The 22,492-nt window shown below is 40.7% G+C and overlaps 1 non-coding gene across 1 annotated transcript; it reads left to right on the top strand.

Annotated features, from left to right (window-relative positions):
- Positions 1-1,628: 1,628 nt before the first annotated feature.
- Positions 1,629-1,769, top strand: LOC135268742 (U4 spliceosomal RNA). Its single transcript, XR_010337097.1, has one exon. It is a non-coding gene; the product is annotated as a U4 spliceosomal RNA (small nuclear RNA).
- The last annotated feature ends 20,723 nt before the right edge of the window (positions 1,770-22,492 follow it).

The raw sequence follows: 22,492 nt of genomic DNA, 5'->3' as shown, positions 1-22,492 counted from the left end.
AAAGGGGACATTGCCTCTTCTACAACAGATACTGGATCGAATCAAAGAGCATGCAACTGGCTACCAGCAAATGCGATGGCTCCCATCCCGCCCCGCACAGGAGCATGGGAATCACATTGTTGGTTCCACTTGGCCCCCTTAAAGCAGCTCTCTTTCACATAGGACCCACTCTTTGTGCTTTGGGTGGTCAGGAGCTTTGGGTTGTGCAAAGGGATCTGTAAATGACTTTTCTCAGCTCTCTGCATGGACCCATCACATAGACATTTTTATTGTGGTGACTTCACAAAACCACCAAGTTTGAAGAAAAAACACTTACAGTTTGAGCAAATGAAAATTCTTGCACATTACAAAATCCATCTGTAGACACGAGCTTCAAGATGCAGGCATCCCTTGACGATATTGAGGGTTTGGTTCCAGACCACCACAACAAAGCAAAGATCACACTAAAGCCAGTCACGTGAATTTTTTGGCTTTCCAGTACACATAAAAATTATGTTTATACTATATTGTAGTCTAATAAGTATGCAGTAAAATTTCTGAAAAACCAGGCTGGGCACAGTGGTTTATACCTGTAATCCTAATGCTATGGGAGGCCAAAGTGGGAGAATCGCTGGAGCCCAGGAGTTTGAGGCTACTGTGAGCTACAATTATGGTCTGTACTCCAGCCTGGATGACAGAGTGAGACCCCCTGTCTACACAAATACAAAAACTTAGCTGGGTGTGGTGGTGTGTACTTGTAGTCCTAGCGACTAAGGAGGCTTAGACAAGAGGATTGCTTGAGCCCAGGAGTTCAAGGCTGTGGACAGCTATGATGATGCCACTGCTTTCCAGCCTGGACAACAGGGCAAGACCCCATCTCTAAAATAAAATAAAATAAAAAATGTAAAATTGTACATATCTTAAAATATTTTATTGCTAAAATGCTAATGATTATTTGAGCCTTCGGTGAGTTGTAATCTTTGCAGGTGGAGGGTCCTGCCTTGTGTTGATGGCTGCTGACTGATCAGGGTGGTGGCTGTGGCAATTTCTTAAAATGAAACAACAATGAAGTTTGCCAGATCAAACGACTCTTCCTTTCGTGAATGATTTATCTGTGGCACGTGATGCTGTTTGATAGCATTTTACCCACAGTAGAACTTCTTTCTATTGGAGTCGGTCGTCTCAGACTCTGTCATTGTTTTATCAACTAAGTTTATGTCGTATTTCAAATCCTATGTTGTCATTTCAACAGTGTTCACAGCATCTTCACCAGGATTAGATTCCATTACAAGAAACCACTTTTTTTGCTCATCCATAGGAATCAACTTCTCATCTGTTCAAATTTTATCATGAGATTTTAGCAGTTCAGTAACATTTTCAGGCTTTTAATTTTAGTTCTCCTGCTGTTTCCTCCACATCTGCAGTGACTTCCTCCTTTGAAGTCCTAGATCCCTCAAAGTCACCCATGAGGGTTGGAATCAACTTCTTCCAAATTCTTGTTCATGTTGCTATTTTGACCTCCTCCCACAGATGTCCTCAATGGCATCTAGAATGGCCAATCCTTTCTAGTGGTTTTCAATTTACTTTGCCCAGATCCATCAGAGGAATCACTGACTATGGCAGCTCTAATCTTACAAAATGTCTTTCTTAGCTTTGCGCAGTGGCAGTATCGTAGCCAATGAGGTTTATCTGAGGCGCGATTATTGCTAATTGAAAACTTTTCCCAATACCTCGCCATGATGACTTGAAATATAGTCAGCATTGGCAATTTTTGGCAGTCTCTACGTAGACTGAAAAAAAAAAGTCTTTCTTAAATAACAAGACTTGAAAGTTGAAATTAGTCCTTGATCCATGGACCGCAGAATGGATGTTGTGTTGAGAGGCACGAAAACAACCTGAATCTCCTTGTATATCTCCATCAGAGCTGCTGAGTGACCAGAAGCATTGTCAATGAGCAATAAACAATATTTTGAAAGAATCTTTTTTGTTATTCTGAGCAGTATGTCTCCACAGTGGGCTTAAAACATTTAGTAAACCGTGCTGTAAGCAGACGTGCTGCCATCCAGGCTTTGTTGTTCCGTTGATAGAGCATAGGTGGAGTAGAGTTGGCCTAATTCTTCAGGGCCCCAGGATTTTGGGAACAGTAAAAGAACGTTGGCTTCCACTTAAAATCCCCAGCTGCATTTGCCCGTAACAAGAGAGTCAGCCAGTCCTTGGAAGTTTTGAAGGCAGGCATTGACTTCTCTTTAGCTCTGAAAGTCGTGAGGGCATCTTCTTCCAAGAGAAGATGGTTTCATCTATAACACAATTCTGTAGTGTAGTGTAGCCACCTTCGTCAATTACCTTAGCTGGATCTTCTGGATACCCTGCTGCAACTTCCATAGCACCTGCTGCTTCACTTGGCGTTTTTATGTCTTGGAGAGAACTCCTTTCCTTAAACCTCAGGAACCAAACTCTGCTAGCTTCAAACTCTTCTTCTGCAGCTTCCCCACCTCTCTTTCAGGCTTCATAAAATTAAAGAGAGTTAGGGGTTACTCTGGATTAGGCTTCGCTTTAAGGGAATGTTGTGTCTGGTTTGATCTTCTCTCCAGACCACTCAAGCTTCCTCCTCATCAACAATAAGACCATCTTGTTTTCTTATCATTCATATTTCCACTGGAGCAGCACTTTTAAGTTCCTTTAGAACTTTTCCTGTATATTTACAACTCAGCTGTTTGGCCAAGAGGCCTAGCTTTTGGCTCATCATGCCTTCCTCACTAAGCTTCATCATTTCTAGCTTTTGATTTAGAGTGAGAGACATGCAACTCTGTTGACTCTTTCACTCAAACACTTTTTAGGTCATTATAGGATATTACTTGGACTAATTTTCTTTTCTTTCTCTCTCTTTTTTTCTTCCTTCCTTCCTTCCTTCCTTTCCTCCTTCCTTCCTTCCCTCCTTCCTTCTTTCTTTTCTTTTCTTTTGTTTTATACAGGGTCTGGCTCTGTCCCTCAGGCTGAAGTGCAGTGGTGCTCTCATAGCTCACTGCAGCCTTGAACTCCTGGGCTCAAGTGATCCTTCTGCCCCAGCCTCCCATGAGGCTGGAACTACAGGTGTGCACTACCATGCCTGTAGTTAAAAAAAAAATTTGGCTGGGTGTCGTGGCTCACACCTGTAATCCCAGCACTTTGAGAGGCTGAGGTGGGAGACTCACTTGAGGCTGGGAGTTCAAGATCAGCCTGGCCAACTTGGTGAAACCCCATCTCTACTAAAAATGAAAAAAAATAGCCAGATGTGGTGGTGTGTGCCTGTAATCCCAGGAGACTGGGAAACTGAGGCAAGGGAATCCCTTGAACCCGGGAAGAAGAGATTGCAGTGACCCAAGATTGCGCCACTATACTCCAGCCTGGGTGACAGAGCAAGATTCCATTAAAAAATTTTTTTTGTTGTTGTTTTGTTTTTTGTTTTGTAGAGATGGGGTCTCACTATGTCTCCCAGGCTGATCTTGAACTCCTGGGCTCAAGTGATTCCCCCACCTCAGCCTCCCAAAGTATTGGGATTACAGGCATGAGCCACCTTGGCCTAATTTCAGTGTTGTTTTGTCTCAGGTAATAGGGAGGCCTGGTGAGAGGGAGAAGGATAGGGAGAGGCAAGTTGGTAAAGCAGTCAGAAAATAAACAACATTTATTAAGTTTGCCATCTTGTGTGGGTGTAGTTCATGATGTCCCCAAAACAATCACAAGAGAAAGACCGTAAGAATTAGCAAGATGTGACACAAAGATGCAAAGTGACCACATGCTGTTGAAAAAAATGGGGCCAACAGACTTGGTCAATGCAGCTTGCCACAAATCTGCAATTTGTAAAGAAGACATTATCTCCAAAGTGCAATAAAAAGAGGCATGCCTGAATTTGCTTGTTAAAAAAAGTGTACTTTTTAGCATTCTCTACCACTGTTGTTAGCAATAATACATAGTTGCAAATAGCTAGAGGGAGAATATTGAATAATCCCGATACAAAGAAGTAATAAGTATTTGAGATGATGAGTAAGGTAATTAGCCTAATCTGATCACTGTGCATTGTATATATTGAAATATCACTATGTACCCCATAAATATGTACAATTATATGTTGATTTTTAAAAGTTTGCTTTTGATATGTGACTTTAATTTCCTAAGAAATTCTGACACTGCTGTTCAACCCACAAGCTCCCCTGCTGAAAAACACTTTCTAGTGATTTCTATTGTGTTTGTTTTTTCTGTCCTTCTTCCTACTGCTCTGCATCCCATTCCTTGAGCTTGGCACTTCTCAAGGCTTCTAGATAGAGAGACTTTTCACCACCTTGCAGCCCATATGGATTGGATTATATTGTCTGAGTTGAATTAAATAACTGATAGAACATTCTTTGAGGTTCTGTGTAGGTGTGCTTGCCTGGCTGAGGGATGGGCCACCTTTCCTTCTTAGAATGCAGTAGATACCTAGATCCTTCTAGGATGGAAGATGCAGAGGTAGGGAGAACCGTAAGAGGCTGGCTGCCCAGCTTGTAGATGGGCCTGCCTTCCAGTGCAGGGTAGTGTGTGTGAATGGGCTGTGCCAATCCCCAGAGCCGGAGGAGCTGAATGAGGATATAAAGTCTGCAAAACCTACAAAAGACAGAACAGAACTGCCCACCCAAGGAAGGAGAGGGCAGCCTCAGCCCCTGGGCTTTGAAGGAGGCAACAGCTTCTGTCATTTCAGAGCATTTTTCTTTGTTCACCCCTTCCCATGGGTAGGGAAAAAAAAAGCATTTGTTAAAAAGGTCCTTACTTTTATTTATTTATTTTTCATTCACAAATGGCAGAGAGACACACAGAGAGAGAGAGAGAGATTGAGAGAGAGACCTATTGTGAGACAGAGAATGAGACAGATTTTAATGACACAATTGTGCCCAAGCAGCCAGTGGCATAGGCACACTGGGATAAAAATGTTAATGAGGTGAGAGGAAAGGATTGCCTGAGGAGGAACTAACTGAGTCATGTGCTATTAAAAACTGAGGAAAATGACCGGATGCAGTGACCCACACCTGTAATTCCAGCACTTTGGGAGGCTGAGGCAGATGGATCACAAGATCAGGAGTTCAGGAGCTCAAGACCATCTTAGCCAATATGGTGAAACCCTGTTTCTACTAAAAATACAAAAACTAGCTGGGCATGGTGGCGTGTGCCGGTAGTCCCAGCTACTCAGGAGGCTGAGGCAGAAGAATCACTTGAGCACAGGAGGCAAAGGCTGCAGTGAGCCGAGATGGTGCCACTGCACTCCAGCCCGGAGACAGAGTGAGATTCTGTCTCAAAACAACAACAACAACCCTTAGGAAAATAAGGAGGCATTTGACTTGCTCATTATTTATTTTCAAGAGTCAGAAATGTTCCTGGAAATGGGTCCTGATCCAGACCACAAGAAAGAGTTCTTGGATCTCATGCAAGGAAGAATTTGAGGTGAATCCGTAAAGTGAAAGTGAGTTCATTAAGAAAGTAAAGGAATAAAGAATGGCTACTCCATAGGCAGAGCAGCAACTTGGTCTGCTCCACTGTTAATATTTATAGTTATTTCTTGATTATATGCTAAACAAGGGGTGGATTTTTCATGAGTTTCCAGGAAAGGGTGGGCAATTCCTGGAACTCAGGATTTCTCCCTCTTTTAGACCATATAGATGACTTCCTGATGTTGCCATCACACTTGTAACCTGTCATGGTACTGGTGGGAGTGTCTTTTAGCATGCTAATGTATATATTAGCATATAATGAGCAGTGAGGACAACCAGAGTTTATTTTCATTGCCATCTTGGTTTTGGTGGTTTTGGGCTGGCTTTTTTATTACATGCTGTTATGTCAACAAGGTCTTTATGACCTGTATCTTATGCTGACCTCCTATCTCATCCTGTGAGGAAGAACACCTAACCTCCTGGGAATGCAGCCTAGTAGGTCTCAGCCTTATTTTATCCAGCTCCTATTCAAGATAGAGTTGCTCTGGTTCAAATGCCTCTGATATATTTTCTCCCTGCCATTCATAAGGGAACTGTTAATCCTAAGGGTTGTAGAGAGATGAAAATCCATCTCCTGTAACTTCTTTATGTTGATATTCCTGCCTAACTATTAGGGTCTCATGTATTCAGGGTAGAGTGGAGCACAGTCAGAAAGCATTGGTATGGCAAGGACAATTCATAACTGAGTTCTGACAAAAGGTGATATCTGGAAGATTAATAAGTGCTCAGTTTAAGAAAACATTGACTAAGCTGATCCTGCATTCCTACCCAGAGTTCAATAGCAATATATTCTACAACAGTAAAGCAAAATAAGCAAAATTATCCCAAGTAAACTAAATAAGAAGGCTTTCCATGAACTGGGAAACTGTTGAAACCAAGCTGATATGGGATTGCTAGCTGATTCTAATACAAGCTCAGAATTAAAATATTGACCCAGAGTTTTTCATCAGTCATCCCTCGTTTCTTCTGACCAGCAGCCAGAGATCACTGGTTGGTTCATGAGACTAAGCAGAGTTAGTCTAAATTGCAGAAAAAAAACTTAAAGACAACTGATGAGACTAGAATCTAATAATAGGTGTACCATAGTTCTTGAAACAATTTTTTTCTCTCTCCAGTTTCCCATTTTTTCTAAAGACAAATCATAATAGGACTGATTTGTTTGCAAAAATAAGCTTTAGTCTTATACTTGGCCTGATTATTTGTATAAAGTGCAGCAAGAATAATTATTTTTCATATAAGGCTTTTTAAGTGGCTTTGATGAAACTCTATTCTATAGGGGATCTCTGATAAGACTTTTTTTAAAGCCAAGCCCAGCCATGGGTTCATACCCTCCAATACTTATGAGTTGAGTGAATTCCTGTCCTCTTGAGGTCCCAAGATAACTTAGGACTCCTAGGCCTGTTAGAAAATGAGATTTTTTTACTTAACACAGGAACCCTGTGCAGAAATTGTGTAGATAAGGTAGGAGGCCAGTTTTCCCAAAGACTTTTATTGGCTCTGTAAGTCAAGTTTGATTCCTTAAAGGAAAGCACACCCTTACAGTCAAAGCCTTGGTAAAATAATCACTATCTCAAATTGTGTCCTGTTACAAAGAAAACAGATTCTGATTGCACTTATGCAAAACTATATTGCCATAAATTAACAATACTCTCAAATAGTTTCCAAATTCTGGAGAAATAAGGTAGAGAGAAATAAATATGCTCCAAATTTTGTTCACAGGAGTATACTTTCCTCAATTGTTAAAAGCTGTAAATAGCTCAAAAATTTTCTTGGCTCTGAATAACAAAACAAAGGATCAGCAACATTTTAAGCTAAAATATTACTTCAGTCTTCTATTAGTTCAGTCCACATGGTCAACTCCTGTCCTGGTTGATATTTGTGAACATTCTGCTCTCCATGAGAGTTCTGAGGCTTTTTCCTTTATTCTAATGCCACAGTCTCCAAAGTTATCAGAAACCTGTATTCTAGAGCACCTGTCAAAGTCCTATAGTTGACTATAAACTCACCTAAAGAGGACCAAAACAAGACAATTGTCTATGGGTGATGAAAAATTTTAGGGCATCCATAGTCAAAGACACAACTGACAAGGAAATTTGTTACCTCTGTGGCATGCAATAATTTAATATAACAATTATAATTATTACTGATAATGTATATTAAGTTATATCAGAATTATAAGAGTTTCCCATAATTTTGGAACACAAACCAATAACATACTTATGCAAATATAGCCCAAAGAAAGCCAAATGCCATTTCATATTTGACAGTGCTTTCTGTTTAATTTTTATATCAAAGAAGCCAAATATGTGATTTTTGGCCTTTAAGAGACCTAATATCTAAAGGTTAATTAGATCAGAAAAAAGACATAATTTATAAGTTGATTTTGGAAAGTTTGTCAAATATCAAAGGTTTAAAATGCTTAATATTACAAAATAGAATTCCAGGTCACCATAAGTTATTCATTTAGCCAAAATGATGACTCAAATATTTTAAAAAGATAAAAACTCATACTCACTGAGAGAGGAGAGAACCAACTTTCTAAATGGGACCCAGTAAAGACAGCATGAGCCCACTGAATTTGTCTCTTTTCTTCTTGTTTTTCCTATAGTTTATTTAAAAGGCAAACACAAATATTTAGTTTTAAAAAATATTACATGAAAATCTTGTTCAAGAGAAAAAGCAAAATTTCTCCTTCAGATTAGTTTACTATTAATGTTAAACCCAGTTCTTCATAAAAACCTCATGGACCCATCTATCTAATTTTAATCAGTTTGACCATCAGATAAGATTACCAAAAACTTTTTATAACCCTTTACAGTTTTTGTGAAAGAACAGATGAGTGCTCTAAGAAAAACCTGCTGTGCTTTTATTCCAATGTTCAGTTTACAGAAAAATTGAATACATTTACTTTGAGCCAATGTTCACACACAGAATTTCTTTTACAAGATTAATTTTTCACGAACCTTCCACAACTTGTTTAAGCCTTCAGCTATATCCTATCTAACTTAAAACAATCCTTTAACCCTTTAATGTAGGCCAAAAAAAATTCACATCTCCATGACTTCTTATACTGTTTCACCAGTAACCCATTTTGCTTTCCTCACACAATCTGCATGTCAAATGGTTTCTTCAGTAGTCTTCAATTACATGTTACAATGTTAACTCTTAGCAACTTTTACTTTCGGTGAAAACCTTGGTTAAGTAAGGGATTTTAATTATGTATTAGATGTGGCGCCTAGGACACCAGACAGAAATGCAGGTAAGATCTGACTCTTTCCAGCATAGCTAGGGGGCGTGTCTAACTCCACATGTCCCCAGGCCTTACCTAGAATCTAATGGCTCCAAAGTAGATAAGATGAACCATTTTCAAAAGTCAAAGAAGCAATTTATGACCCTAAAGCATTTAGCACCCTGCCTAATTTATACCGAATGTCTTTTTTTTTTTTAACCAATAATTCTTAAAATTGTCTTTATTTTCCAAAGCTTACTAAAGTCATGTGAAGGCATTTCTGTTTTTATTTATTGGACAAAATATTGGATTTCAGTGCTTATTACCTCTAAGCTAACTAATCAGAGTTCTTTCCTATATAAACATCACACACACAACACATGTAAATCCATAGAAGAAGATCCAATACTTGTAAGATTTTCCATTTGCCAGTTTTTCTCTTTCTCTTTAAAGCACACAGTTTCTAGGGTCTAATATGCAGGCACAGCTGGACGGCAAAACAGATTCCCCACAATTCAGGGTCCCATTTTTATACCAGATCCTAGATTTCAAAAAGGGAGAATCAGCCCATCTCCTATGGGAGTGTTATCTCTCAATGCAGGGTGGGACATTTCCTTACTTTCCAGGTGGCCAGGAGCATGATTCTTTAATCTAAACATGAAAGAACCTTGCATTCCCCCATAACTGTCATCAGCTATCCCCAAAAGTATATTTCCTACATAGTTATTACACACCAGACTTCTCTCATAATGTGAAGCAATTTCTGAAATCCCCAAAACTCAAAACCATCAGATAATGCAATGCAAAACAGAACAGAGCCTTAGATTTTGAGAGGGATGTATCTGCTTTCAATTTCTGGGGTTCCATGAGAAAAACAGAGGTTTTCCTCAAAATGAGGTCTGTGGAGCTTCCTCTGTTTTTTTCCAAGGAGATCCAGGCTGTTACAGCTTGAATATCTACTTTTAATTAAGCTGACTTTTAAACACAGCACTCTAAAAAAAAAAAAATTCTTTAAAATCTCTTATTACCTGACTTTATCCAGGCTAAATGGCCAATATTTCTGAGGTTTTGAACTTTACCAAAGGTAATCTCCCAGGTGCACAGAGAAAGGAAAATTTCAGACAGTTTGTGGACGAGAAGAGAATCAACAAAAGGTAAAGGTCACACAGACATCAAACCAGAAAGAACTCATCCCTTGAGCCAGGTATTGAACCCTGAACTCAGGCTGTCATTGTGAAAAGACAAAGCCTTAGCCACTAAGCTACATCACTGGGCGGTTTCCATTGTTTTTCCTAGGTGGAATCTAGAGCTTGCAAAGCCTTCTAACCGATCAAGATAATTTTTAGGGTGAACTATGACATGAATTCCAAGTTTCTTGGCAGCTGGATGGTGGCGACCAAGAGAAAATACCACCATGTGGTTACAAGGTCAAGCTCCCAAGGATATGAAACAAGTTGAGAGGGAAACTTCATCCAGCTTTTTTTTTGTTTCAGGGGCCTGCAGCAAAGTTTGTTACTGAGGTCCTAAGCCCATGTTTTATTCTAAGGTACTCCTCTTTAGGACAGAGTGATACAGAAAGACAAATTTATAGCACAAGGTATACCAGGTTCGCTACAGTAACCACTCTGCTCAGCACCCAAAATGGAACTGGCAAGGCTCAAACTTGCTCCTGGATGGACCCTGTCATCTTTCATCCAACCTCTGACCAGGAGTTTCAACATGTGGTGTCTGGGCAAGATGGTCACCCTGAATAACAGAAAAGATAGGAAAGGGAAAGGGGAGAAAGGGAGAAAAGCAGTGTCTGCAGCAGGGTGGGGAGGTGAAGAACTCAGTTGCCAGAGAAAGACCCATTGCAGCGACGCTGAATCTAAAGTCTAGGAGGCTGCTTGTCAGTTGCGAAGGGATCTTTTCCAGCAGCTCTGTCAGCTCTCAAGTTCCCCCTTTTGGGGAGGAAAAGACTCTTATGTCCTGTACATGCCTATTCCTGTCATGCACAGCCATCAGCAAAGAGTGCAAGGCAAATTAATCCAAAGAGAATAGTGGTTAACATCCTGTAATGCCAATTCCATTTTTAACCAAGGGGCACTTTACTGACAGGGGCTTCTAACCCCCTAAATCTTAGAAAGAACTCTAACTTTCCTAAGTCGGGCCTCGAACCTGAGTTCGGTCAAGCATCCTTACCTTTTATTAAGAGGGTCCTTTAACCCACACTGTCTTAGGAGCAGCTCTAACTCCTCTAAGTTGGGCATCTAACCAATTCCATCCTTTACCTGGGTAAAATGTACCCCAACAGTTACCCGAAGTTGGCCAATTGGTGCTGTAGTCTACTTCCTCAGGGTCAAGGGTCTCTTCAGTGTTGTCCCTTCATGGTCACCAGGAAGATGTTACCAGAAAGAAGTGCCAGTCTAGACCCTAAGAGGGGGTTCTTAGATCTCACACAAGAAAGAATCTGAGGAGAATCCATAGAGTAAAGTGAAAACAAGTTTATTAAGAAAGCAAAAGAATAAAGAGTGGCTACTCCATTGGCAGAGTAGCAGCTTGGGCTGTTCCACTGTTAATACTTATAGTTATTTCTTGTTTATATGCTAAACAAGGAATGGATTATTCATGGATTTTCTAGGAAAGGGGTGGGCAATTCCTGGAACTGAGGGTTCCTCCCCATTTTGGACCATATAGGGTAACTTCCTGACATTGCCATGGCATTTGTAAAGTGTCCTGACGCTTCTGGGAGTGTCTTTTAGCATGCTATAATTAGCGTATAATGAGCGGTGAGGAGGGCCAGAGGTCACTTTCATTGCCATCTTGGTTTTGGTGGGTTTAGGCCGGCTTCTTTACCTCATGCTATTTCATCAGCATGGTCTTTGTGAACTATATCTTTTTTTCTTAATTTTTTTTTCCTTTTTCTACACCCCCTCCCCACCCCCCCCCCACCCCCCCGGCCGGGAGCTATATCTTGCTCAGACCTTCTATCTCATCCTATGACTAAGAATGCTTAACCTCCTGGAAATGCAGCCCAGTAGGTCTCAGCCTTATTTTACCCAGTCCCTATTCGAGATGGAGTTGCTCTGGTTCAAACGCCTCTGACACAAAGACTACAGTAGGAAAGGGAATGGAAAAAATTGATCCGCATACTTACCACTAGGTGAAGTAACGATGTTGGGCTGTTGTGTGATTCTGCAGAGTGAGGGCGGTGAGGAGTAAAACCTCCTCAGGTTCAGGTGGGAATTTGGGGAAGTTGTGGGCAGCTGGGGATTAGATTTTGGGGAAGACATGGATTCCCTGCAGGTAGCCTCACAGACTACAGCAGTGCCAACACCTCTCACAGGACACCCTCACTTCTTCAGGACATGACCAAACTTGGCATTTCACAGAAGAGAAATGCCAGGCCTGCCTTAAGCACTCTCCTTACTGCATTTGCCCCTCTTCAGCTTCCTGTGAAGATGGAATGTAACTACTTAAGCACTCGAGAGGCCTTCCACAAGAAACACGAAGCTTTGCATTCCAACTCTTGGTTCTCTGCCACATGACTGCCTCTAAGAATTTCTATGTTATTTTTGGAACGGAAAAGCCAGACACGGTATGGCTTCTTTGAAAAGACAAGGTGATTTCTCTCCAGCTTGTTTTCAGAAAATAAGCACTCTAATGCTTCTCTTCAACAGGCATTTAGAATTCAAGAAGAATGAGGCCATGAGGAAAGAACAGTTTGGACACAGTCAATTCTCTGTGTATTCCTGATTAGTGGTTGTAGAGGAATTTGGAGCAGAATATAATCAAACACATTAGCACTTATGTGGAAGGAGCAAACAATGAGATGGGTGATATGGCCCACTTTGAGATCTTTTGTTTAAAACAACAACAGAAAAAGAGCCACCTGGCTACTTCTTTAGCTCTGGAATTTTCTACAGGTGGGCTACTAACATGACAGAGTGGAGGAAGGGAATATTCAGCTGGTGATAATTTATTTTCTGTCTTCTTTTAGGTCATATTGATGGTTCCCATAACATATATTAAGCCATGGGCTTCTTTTAGAGCTTTCTCACGTGATTTTCACACATACTTTCCTGACTGAACGGTTCCCCCACCCCCACCAGATATGTTCACACCCGAACCCTTAAAACCTGTGAATGTGGCCTTATTTAAAAGAGGATCTCTGCAGAGGTAATGAAGTTAAGAATCTTGAGATAAGATTATCCTGGATTATCAGGGTGGACCATAAGTCCAACAACAAGTATCCTTACAAGAAACAGAAGAGGAGACACAGACACACAGAGGGGAAGGCCATGTGGAGGTAAAAGCAGAGATTGGAGAGATGCAACTACAAGCAAGGAACACCTAGGGCCACCAGAAGCTGTGAGAGGCAAGAATGGGTTCTCCCCTGCAGCCTTGAGAGGGAGCGTGGCCACGCCAATGCCTTGATTTCATACTTCTGGCCTACAGAACTATGAGAGAATACATTTCTGTTATTGAAAGTCATAAGTTTGTAGTAATTTATTACAGAGGCCTTAGGACATTGATATACATATCATCTTCTATGCTGTTGTCAAGAAAATTTAGGAGAGATGAGGATAGTGTTTACAATGAAGCCAGCATTAGATATAGGACCCTGTGTCTTCTTTGGGAAGAAATATTTATGTCAGGACACTAACAGTACAGACAAAGTCTTTGATTTTTATGGCCAAGAGGATCCTCTGAGACCTGACCCAGGCCTCACATTTTACTGATGTGAACTCTGAGATCCTGAGAGGTAAATTTCTCGACTTCAGGCCACATAGGCAGTTAGTGTCAGGGACAAGAAGAGACGTCAGCTCTTCTGATTCTCCCTCCACCAGAGTCCTTTCGCACACACTGAGCCATTCCACAGAACTTTGTTCACTTTTCCACAACAGATCATTTTTCCAGGAGCTAACTGCCTCGGTATTCTTTCAGTTTTAAGTGACAGACATCCATCAACATAGGTCAAACAATAAAGGAGTCACATAACAGGAAAGGCTGAGGGGGGGTTGGCATCAGGTACTGAATCTAGATCCCAAGCAATGCCACCAGGATTTCTTCCTCCGTCAGCCTCAAATCTCTGTGTTTTCCCTCATCTTTTCTGATAACGGATGTGCCTTCTCGCTTGCTAAGGGAAAAGGCTGCTGATAGCTCCAAGTTCACATCTTTCCTGCACCTTGACCCCAAGGCCAAGAGAGAGCTTCCTGTCAGATCCACAGAAAAGCCCCTAGGGAAGAGTTCCAAGTGGCCTAGTTTGGGGCACATGTCTAGTCCTTTGGTGGAATGCCAAGGGGCAGGGTCTGTGGGGTGAAAGCTGCTGGCGGTTCCCCCAAATCCACATTCTCCTCTTATTCCGAGGCACTCAGCCAGAGTTCTTTCCCAGACTCCTGGTAGCGAGGCATGGTCTGACAACACCACTGTTGTCAATGAAGCGTGAGCGGATGTGATGTGCTCCACTTCTAGGTGCTGGCCCCTCAAAATCTCCTATGTGTTCCTCCACGTTCCTTTTCTCTTCTGGTTGGCTTGAAGGGAGACGACCCCAGCACAACCTTGGAAACTTCATATTGAATATGTCAATGATCCCACCAGTTGGCAGTCACTAATCTGAATGACTGCATGGAAGAAGGTCACCCTGCTCACCTATTCATCAGCTTTCTACTATTATGTGAAGAAAAAATAAACTTCTACTGAATCTGAGCCATTGTAATGGAGGAGTTTATGTTTTCATAGTTAGCCTACGTTAGCAAATACAGTATGTTAGCAAGAGAAGGTGCGAGGGGGAAGAATCTTTCTGGCAACCCCAAACAATACCAGCCTTGTCAAATATACTAGTCAGGTAGGCATGGTTATGCCACGGTAACAGCCAACCACAGTTTTCCGTGGCTTAAAACAACAAAGGGCTATCTCTTACTGTGCAACCTGTTTATCATGGGTTGTCTGGGAAGGACTTTGCCTTAATCTCATTCTCACTCAGGGACCCAGGCTGAGAGAGGCTCCATCTTTGAGTTTCCATGATTATCAAAGCCAGGTGAGAGGTGATGGTGATTCATTCCCAGGTTTTTAAAGCATCAGCTCCAAAGTGATATTTAACTGGCCAGATCAAGTCACATAACAATTTCCAACTTCAAGAGGGTGGAGATATGTGGTTTTACAATGTCATTAGGAGGAGTATGTTTGGTAAAAGAAAAGACTGAATATTGCTTGCCTTTGGGTAGAGGAAGTGGGAGGAAGTGAGAGAGGGGTAAGATGGATACTTTTTGTTGAATTCTCTTACAAAGGAGGGTTGTGAGTACAAACCCTTTGCATTTTTATTTAAAACTAAAAACATTATTGTATTGTTTTTAGACACAGGGTTGTCCAGGCTGGAGTGTGGTAACTATTCATGAGTGAGATCATCAAAGTGCACTGCAGCCTAAAACTCTTGGGCTCCAGTGATCCTTCTGCCTCAGCCTCCCAAGTAACTGGGATTACAGGCATGTACCACCATGTTTGGTTTCTAAATATTTGTACTGTTGTAAAATATAACATAAAATTTACCATCTTAACTGTCTGAGTCACCAGTTGCAGGGGTCTGTCTTACAGACTTTGACTTAGTGACGGATGAATAAAGTACACTGACACACAAATATTACGCTTTGCTAGTCTGGCTGAGTGTTTGGGCAGCTTACAGACTCTTTGGAGAGTGTCATATACAATTGTGACTGCTGGCCTTCATCAGCCAGTGAGACTTGCATTTATTCAGTAAAGTTTCATTGATAAAGGCTTGAGTCAACACTACTAGAGGTTGAAGATTAAAGGACAGGTTCTGAGACTAAAGCAAACACTATTAGAGGGTAATGTCGTTGGCCGACTTCTTTCTGAGAGGGCTATCTGGCTCAGAGGTTAGTGTTAAGACTGCTTGAGTAAACAAGTTAGGTAAACTCCTTATGTTCCTTTGTTTCCACTCTAGTTTATTTAACTAAGGGGACAAGGTGGACTTCAGCCAAGAACTATAGAAAAAACCTTTAGGCCTTCTAAAAGGGTTTGAGACTATATTCTGTAACTTTCTCTAATATTTTTCCTTTAACATTTTTACCACCACCCTGAGTGAATCCCCTCACCCTGAGTGAGTATAAACTGGCACGTTAACCATTTTAATTGCATAGTTCAGCAGTATTAAGTACAGTCATATTATTGTGTAACCAATATCCAGAACTCTTGCATCTTGCAAAACTCAAATTCTAGATCTGTTTAATAACAGCTCCTCCTTCCCCCATCTTAGCTCTTGGTAACCACTACTTTATTTTCCGTTTCTCTGAATTTGACTGCTCTAGGTATCACATATAAGTAGAATCATACAATAGTTGTCCTTTTGTGACTAGCTTACTTCACTTAGTATAAGGACTTCATCTATGTTGTAGCACATGTCAGAATTCTCTTTCTGCAACCATTTCTCAATAGACCTCTTTTTTTAAATTTTTTTTAAAAACAGGGTCTCACTCTGTCACTCAGGCTGGAGTACAGTGGCACAATCACAATTTTGGCCCACTGCAACCTCTGCCTCCCAGGCTCAAGGGATCCTTTCATCTCAGCCTCCTAAGTGGCTGGGACTATAGGCAGACACCACCATGCCCAGCTAATTTTTCATATTTTTCATAGAAATGGAGTTTTGCCATGTTGCCCAGACTGCTCTCAAACTCTTGAGTTCAAGTGATCCACCCACCTTGGGTTCCCAGAGTGCTAGGATTACAGGCATGGGTCACTGTGCCTGGACTCAATAGGCCTTTTTAGGCCCTGAAGAGACCCCATAATATTTGCCCTTCTTACCTGTGACTGTTAACAGTTTTTCTTACTGCAGAATTTCCCAAGGCTAATCATTATTAACAATTTGGTGACATTGATTATAATGCACCTCCTCCTCTGGTCTTCCTGCTATACAACTTATCATGAATTTATCATGGTGTCTGAGAATACTAAAATGATTTTGTGGCCAGAGGTATAAATCCAAGTCAAAGTAGATAGAAAGGAAGAATTTGTTCAAAAGATACTGAGATATTCCATGTATTTAAAAGAAGAATTGAACAACTTGACAGCAGGAAGTGTGATGTGCAGCTGGAACAGATGGAACCAGGACTTGAAGGTCAGCAGAACACCCATGCCCTCTTTCTCTCCCTCTCTCTCAATCTCTTTTTCTCTTTCTTTGAGTCTTACCTCTATTTCTCTCTACCCATCAGCTTCATTCTCCATGCAAAGTGGATTCCTCCACACAGCCCAAGACAAAGCCAGAGACAGCTTGTAAGATCCTAGACTGAAAGCTCTCACTACCAGAGAAAACCAACCTCCTTTCCCAGTGTCAATTTGAAGAATTCCAGGCAAGGACTCTGATAGGCTAGCTGGGGCCATGAGCCTTTCTGAACTGTTGAGCTTTATGGTAATATTGAGAGAGGGGTTTACTTGCAGAAAAGACTCTTCAGAAGTGTCCTTTTGGTTTAGGCACATTGTTTGCAATTTATTATTCCTCTAGTTCTTACAGTACTTTTCATTCTATTTATAAATATAGCAATTGTGAACAGTCACTTTTTATGGAATATTTAAATATTTTTTGGTCTGTTTAAAGACTCAGTTAATTAAACTGTTTCAATACATCAAACATAATCAATTTAATATATTTTATAGTCTTCTTAAATATTTTAATTGCTCAACAAAACAAAAAAAGTTCCTGAGCACTTAAATAGCTAGTATAAATACAATGAATTAACCTTATAAATAAAGGGAATCTGAAGTTCTCTTAGATGTTCTAATACTGTGAATGTACTTGGTAGGATTTCAACATAGCACCATAAGTCTAACTTTATAATTCAATTGTATATTTCTAATCAGAATTAAAAGACTGTTACTCTACTAGATTAAACTCTCTTCAATATTACAAACTCATAGGATTCCAAATATATAGAGTCTTTCCAAATACCGAAATATTAATATCATGGCTTTGATTCCTTTAAACTTTTTAATACCTAATTTTCAATATTCCCAAAATTAAAACGCTTATCCACTAAGGAATACTAGTAGAGTTCCAGAGATTTCAGAAGACTTAATTCTAAATTTTCTTTGAGTTAAAAGATGCTCACCCATCAATGTAATTTTATTTATCCTAAGATGCACCTTATTTTTCTCTCACATTTTTATACCTCTGAAATAGGCATACATCTTGGCCTCTTTCAGTCATAGCTGGAGGTGGAGTGGCTGGGATGCAGGGCACCAGGTCCCAAGATTGTACAAAGCAGCTGGGCTCTGGGGCTGACCCATGAAACCATTTTTCCCTCCTAGGCCTCCAGGCCTGTGATGAGAGGGGTTGCTGCGAAAGTCTCTTAAATGCCCTGGAGGCCTTTTCCTTACTTGTCTTAGCTATTAACATTTGGCTCTTCTTTATGGATGCAAATTTCTGCAGCCTTGAATTCCTCCCCAGAAAATGGATTTTTTCTTTTCTCCTGCATGGTCAGGCTGCAAATTTTCCAAAGTTTTATGCTCTGCTTCACTTTTACATTTAAGTTCTAATATCAGTTCATTTCTTTGTTTGTGCAAATGAGCATAGGCGTTTAGAAGCAGCCAGGCAACATCTTAAACACTTTGTTGCTTAGAAATTTCTCCTACCAGTTAACCTAAATCACATCTCTCAAGTTGAGAGTTCCACAGATTTCTACAGGAAGGGTACAATGCTGCAGTCTCTTTGCTAAAGCATAGCAAGAGTGACCTTTACTCCAGCTCACAGTAAGCTCCTCATCTCTGTCTATGACCACTTCAGCCTGGACTTCACTATATCACTATCAGCATTTTGGTCACAACCATTCATCAAGTCTCTAGGAAGTTCCAAACTTTCCCTTATCTTCCTGTCTTCTTCTCATCCCTCCAAGATGTTCCAACCTCTGCCCATTTACCCAGTTCCAAAGTCACTTCCACATTTTCAGGTATATATTTCAATGCCCCACTTCTCTGGTACCAATTTTCTGTATTAGTCTGTTCTCACAGTGCTATAAGGAACTACCTGAGACTGGGTAATTTATAAAGAAAAGAGGTTTATTTGATTCACAGTTCTACAGACTGTACAGGAGGCATGGCTGGGGAGGCCTCAGGAAACTTAGAATCATGTTGGAAAGGGGAAGGGGAAGCAAACGCATCTTCACATGGTAGCAGGAGAGAGAGAGAAGCGGGTGGAGGAGAAGTGCTACACACCTTTAAACAATCAGATGGCATGAGAACGAACTCACCATCACAAGAATAGCAAGGAGGAAATCCATCCCCATGATACAATCACCTTTCACCAGGCCCCTCCACCAATACTGAAGATTATAATTCAACGTGAGATTTTCGTGGGGACACAAAGCCCAACCATATCAAGTGGGATTACTTAAATCTGGAAATAAAGGCTGGGTGTGAGACCCGGAGCTAATAGACATCCAGGCATTGACACCACAGAACTGTTGAGATTGCCTTCTTTGGTGCTGTGGCAGGCTTCAAAACTTAAGAAAGAAATGTGGATTATGTAGACAACTAGCTGGATTCAGTTTATCCAATACTTGAGTCACTGCTTACTCATGAAATCTGCAAGTCCTCCCTCAACTGGTCACTTGGTTGGTTTTGTACTTGCGTGACTATTTAAAAATTTTTTTTGAGACAGCTTATTGACCAGGCTGGAATGCAGTGGTGTGCTCATAGTTCACTGTAGACTCGAACTCCTGGGATTAATGGATCCTTCTGCCTCAGCTCCTAAATAGCTATTACTACAGGCACAAGCCACCAAGCCCACGTATTTTAAGAATTTTTTTTTTTTCTTGTACAGATGGGGAATTTTTTTTTTTTTTTTTTTTATAGAGATGGGGTCTCTCTGTGTTGCCTAGGCTAGTCTCAAACTTCTGGTCCCAAGGGATCCTCTGGCCTCTGTAACTTTTATTTTACATAAATATCTTTTTTCTCGTATCCAACTTTGAAATTGTTAGAAACCTATGACTTATGCTTTTTGTTTAACTTTAAAGATATTTGAATTTGATGGATTCTTCTATTCATTCATGTTTTGAATATTTGGTGTTATTCTACTTTTTTCCCTAGGCATAAGTCAAATATTTGAAGCTATGATAATTATTCTTCTTTCAAATATTTGTCATTTCTTAGCTAAGAAGCCTAGAAAAATATTTCAAGTGATGATAACAGACAATAAACTTCTAAATTTAATGAAAACTGTTTTATATGTTCTTAAAGATGATTTGAGATCAATAATACTAGGAAATTATCATTTGTTTTATTAAGAATTTTTTTTTAAATTAGAAATACATTTTGAACAGCTTTGTTGAGATATAATTCACATACTATACAACTGACTTATTTAAATCTACCAGTCAGTGGTTTTTAGTATATTCACAGATTCTTGCAACCATCACTATAGTCAATTTCAGAACATTTTAATCACTTAAGAAGAAACCCTATACCCTTTACCTATATCCTGTTCCCCTTAGTCCTAAGCAACCAGTAGTATACTTTCTGTCTCTATAAAATTCACTTTTTCTGGACATTTCATATAAATAGAATAATATCATATGTAATTTTTTTCATGACTGGCTTTTTTCATTTAGAGGAATGGCTTTAGAATTTGATTTCAAAACCTTTCTAGGAAATATGAAGAGAGATATCCTACTTTTTGATTTGAACGTCTCTCACAGATTTGTCTGAGTGAGTTCAAAATGATGAGGTCATTCAGTTGGCATGAACCAACCTCTTATGGCCCACAAGAGAGGTGCTAACGGCCTTCGCAGGTCAGGTGACTACCCTAGATCCAATCTCTAGACAGAGAGGCAAAGTCAGTCAGGAATGTGGCAGCCTTGACCAGGACATGGTTGGGGCGGAGCAAAGAGTAATCCCTGCAAAGGAACAAACAGACAGAATTGAAGAAGATGGCTTCTTTAATTAAACCATTCAAGGGCCCCCTGCCATGCTTTCTTGAATCATGATGAAATTGTAAGCAAAATATTGCTGTGATATACGGGGAAAGGAACTGAATTAAAAGTCAGAAAGCCTAGGTTCTTGCTTTGGTTTTGCAGTTTGGCTTTAAGAAAGTCACTTTGTCACACCTTTAATCCCAGCGATTTGGGAGGCTGGGGTGGGTGGATTGCTTGATCCTGGGAGTTGGAGACCAGCCTGAGTGACATGGCAAAACCTCATCTCTACAAAAAAAAAAAAAAAAAAAAAAAAAGAAGCAAAAATTAGCCTGTCATGGTGGCATGTACCTGTAGCCCCACCCACTTGGGAGGCTGAGGTGGGAGGATTGTTTAAGCCCTAGGAAGTCGAGGCTACCGTGAGCCATGATCATGCCACTGCATTCCAGCCTGTGTGACAGAGTGAGACCCTGTCTTAAAAAAGAAAAAAGTCACTTTGTATCTCTGAACCTCAAGTTCTTCACCTTTACATGGCTGAAAATTAACTGCCTGCTATGATTGTTATTGGTGTTAGATGAGATGATGTGCCTGAAGTCATATAAGACATTAACATTGCTGAGGCGGGTGGATCACGAGGTCAAGCAATCGAGACCATCCTGGTCAACATGGTGAAACCCCGTTTCTACTAAAAATACAAAAAATTATCTGGGCATAGTGGTGCGTGCCTGTAGTCCCAGCTACTCGGGAGGCTGAGGCAGGAGAATTGCTCAAACCCAGGAGGTGGAGGTTGCGGTGAGTCGAGATCTGCCATTGTACTCCAGCCTGGGTAACAAGAGCTAAACTTTGTCTCAAAAAAAAAAAAAAAAAAAGGACATTAACATTAAAAGACATAAGTGTCCGGTAACGATCTTCTCACTCCCTCTGATTCTTTAATGTTCTGTGTGGTTGCTCCACAGGCCACTGCTTTCTAAAGCAGCTTCAGATTTAACTTGTGGTTAAGTGTACTCAGCATTTTTACCCTTCGATTTTGTGCTGTCACTGGGGTCTCTGCTTACAAGGTCTATGGTTAATGGCCTTATTTTAAAATCTCATTCCCCAGCATCTTCAGAGGTTTTCCCCAGACTGCACCCATCCACCACTTCCAAGAAGCTGAAAACCATGCACCACTCCCCACCCTGCCCCCACCCCCACCTTAAGCTTCCACTCACCCTCCCCATCCCAGCAAACATGGTTTGATTGGTAGTTACATTAATCCCCTCAGAGGTCTTTCATTGTCAAGCTTATCCTTAATCATATCCTAAGCTGTAAAGCCCCTAAGTTGAGGAGGGGACATGGTCTCTGCTCTCTGGGGTTAGAGTTCTGAGGCTGACAGATAACATAGCCTCTGTGAATGGGACACCTGATATTTCAGTGGCAGGTAGCCTGACACCAGGGCTTTGGGGCCCTGAGTTCCCTTTCAGCTTCACTTACACACACACACACACACACACACACACACATCTTTCTTTGTGCTTTCTTATGGTGATGATTCATAATCAGGATATTCCTATTCAAAGAAGACCAAGGAATCATTGAATGACATCAAGAAGAGAGCAAAGGTCTAAATATTCCTGGCATTGAGAAGTATATGTTGGAGCTGGAGAGACCTTGGACACAATCCAGGATAAGCCTCTCCTTACCCTCTCCCCACCATACCTCCATCGATGGAAAAAACTGAAGCTTGGAGAGGTGATGTGACTTGTCTAAGACCTCTAAATAAGAAAAAAGGCAAAGACCATCCATTCATTTATTCATTCAGTAAAAGTTTATTGATTCCTATTTATCAGACACCACCCTATGAGATGAGAATATCAGATTATTAGTACAGAGTCCCTGCCCTCATGGAGCTTACATTT

The sequence above is a fragment of the Aotus nancymaae genome, unplaced genomic scaffold (assembly GCF_030222135.1).
Source record: "Aotus nancymaae isolate 86718 unplaced genomic scaffold, 86718_ANA_hifiasm-v0.15.2.pri h1tg000041l, whole genome shotgun sequence".
Lineage (NCBI taxonomy): Eukaryota > Metazoa > Chordata > Mammalia > Primates > Aotidae > Aotus > Aotus nancymaae.
This window is presented reverse-complemented; position numbering and strand designations above follow the sequence as displayed.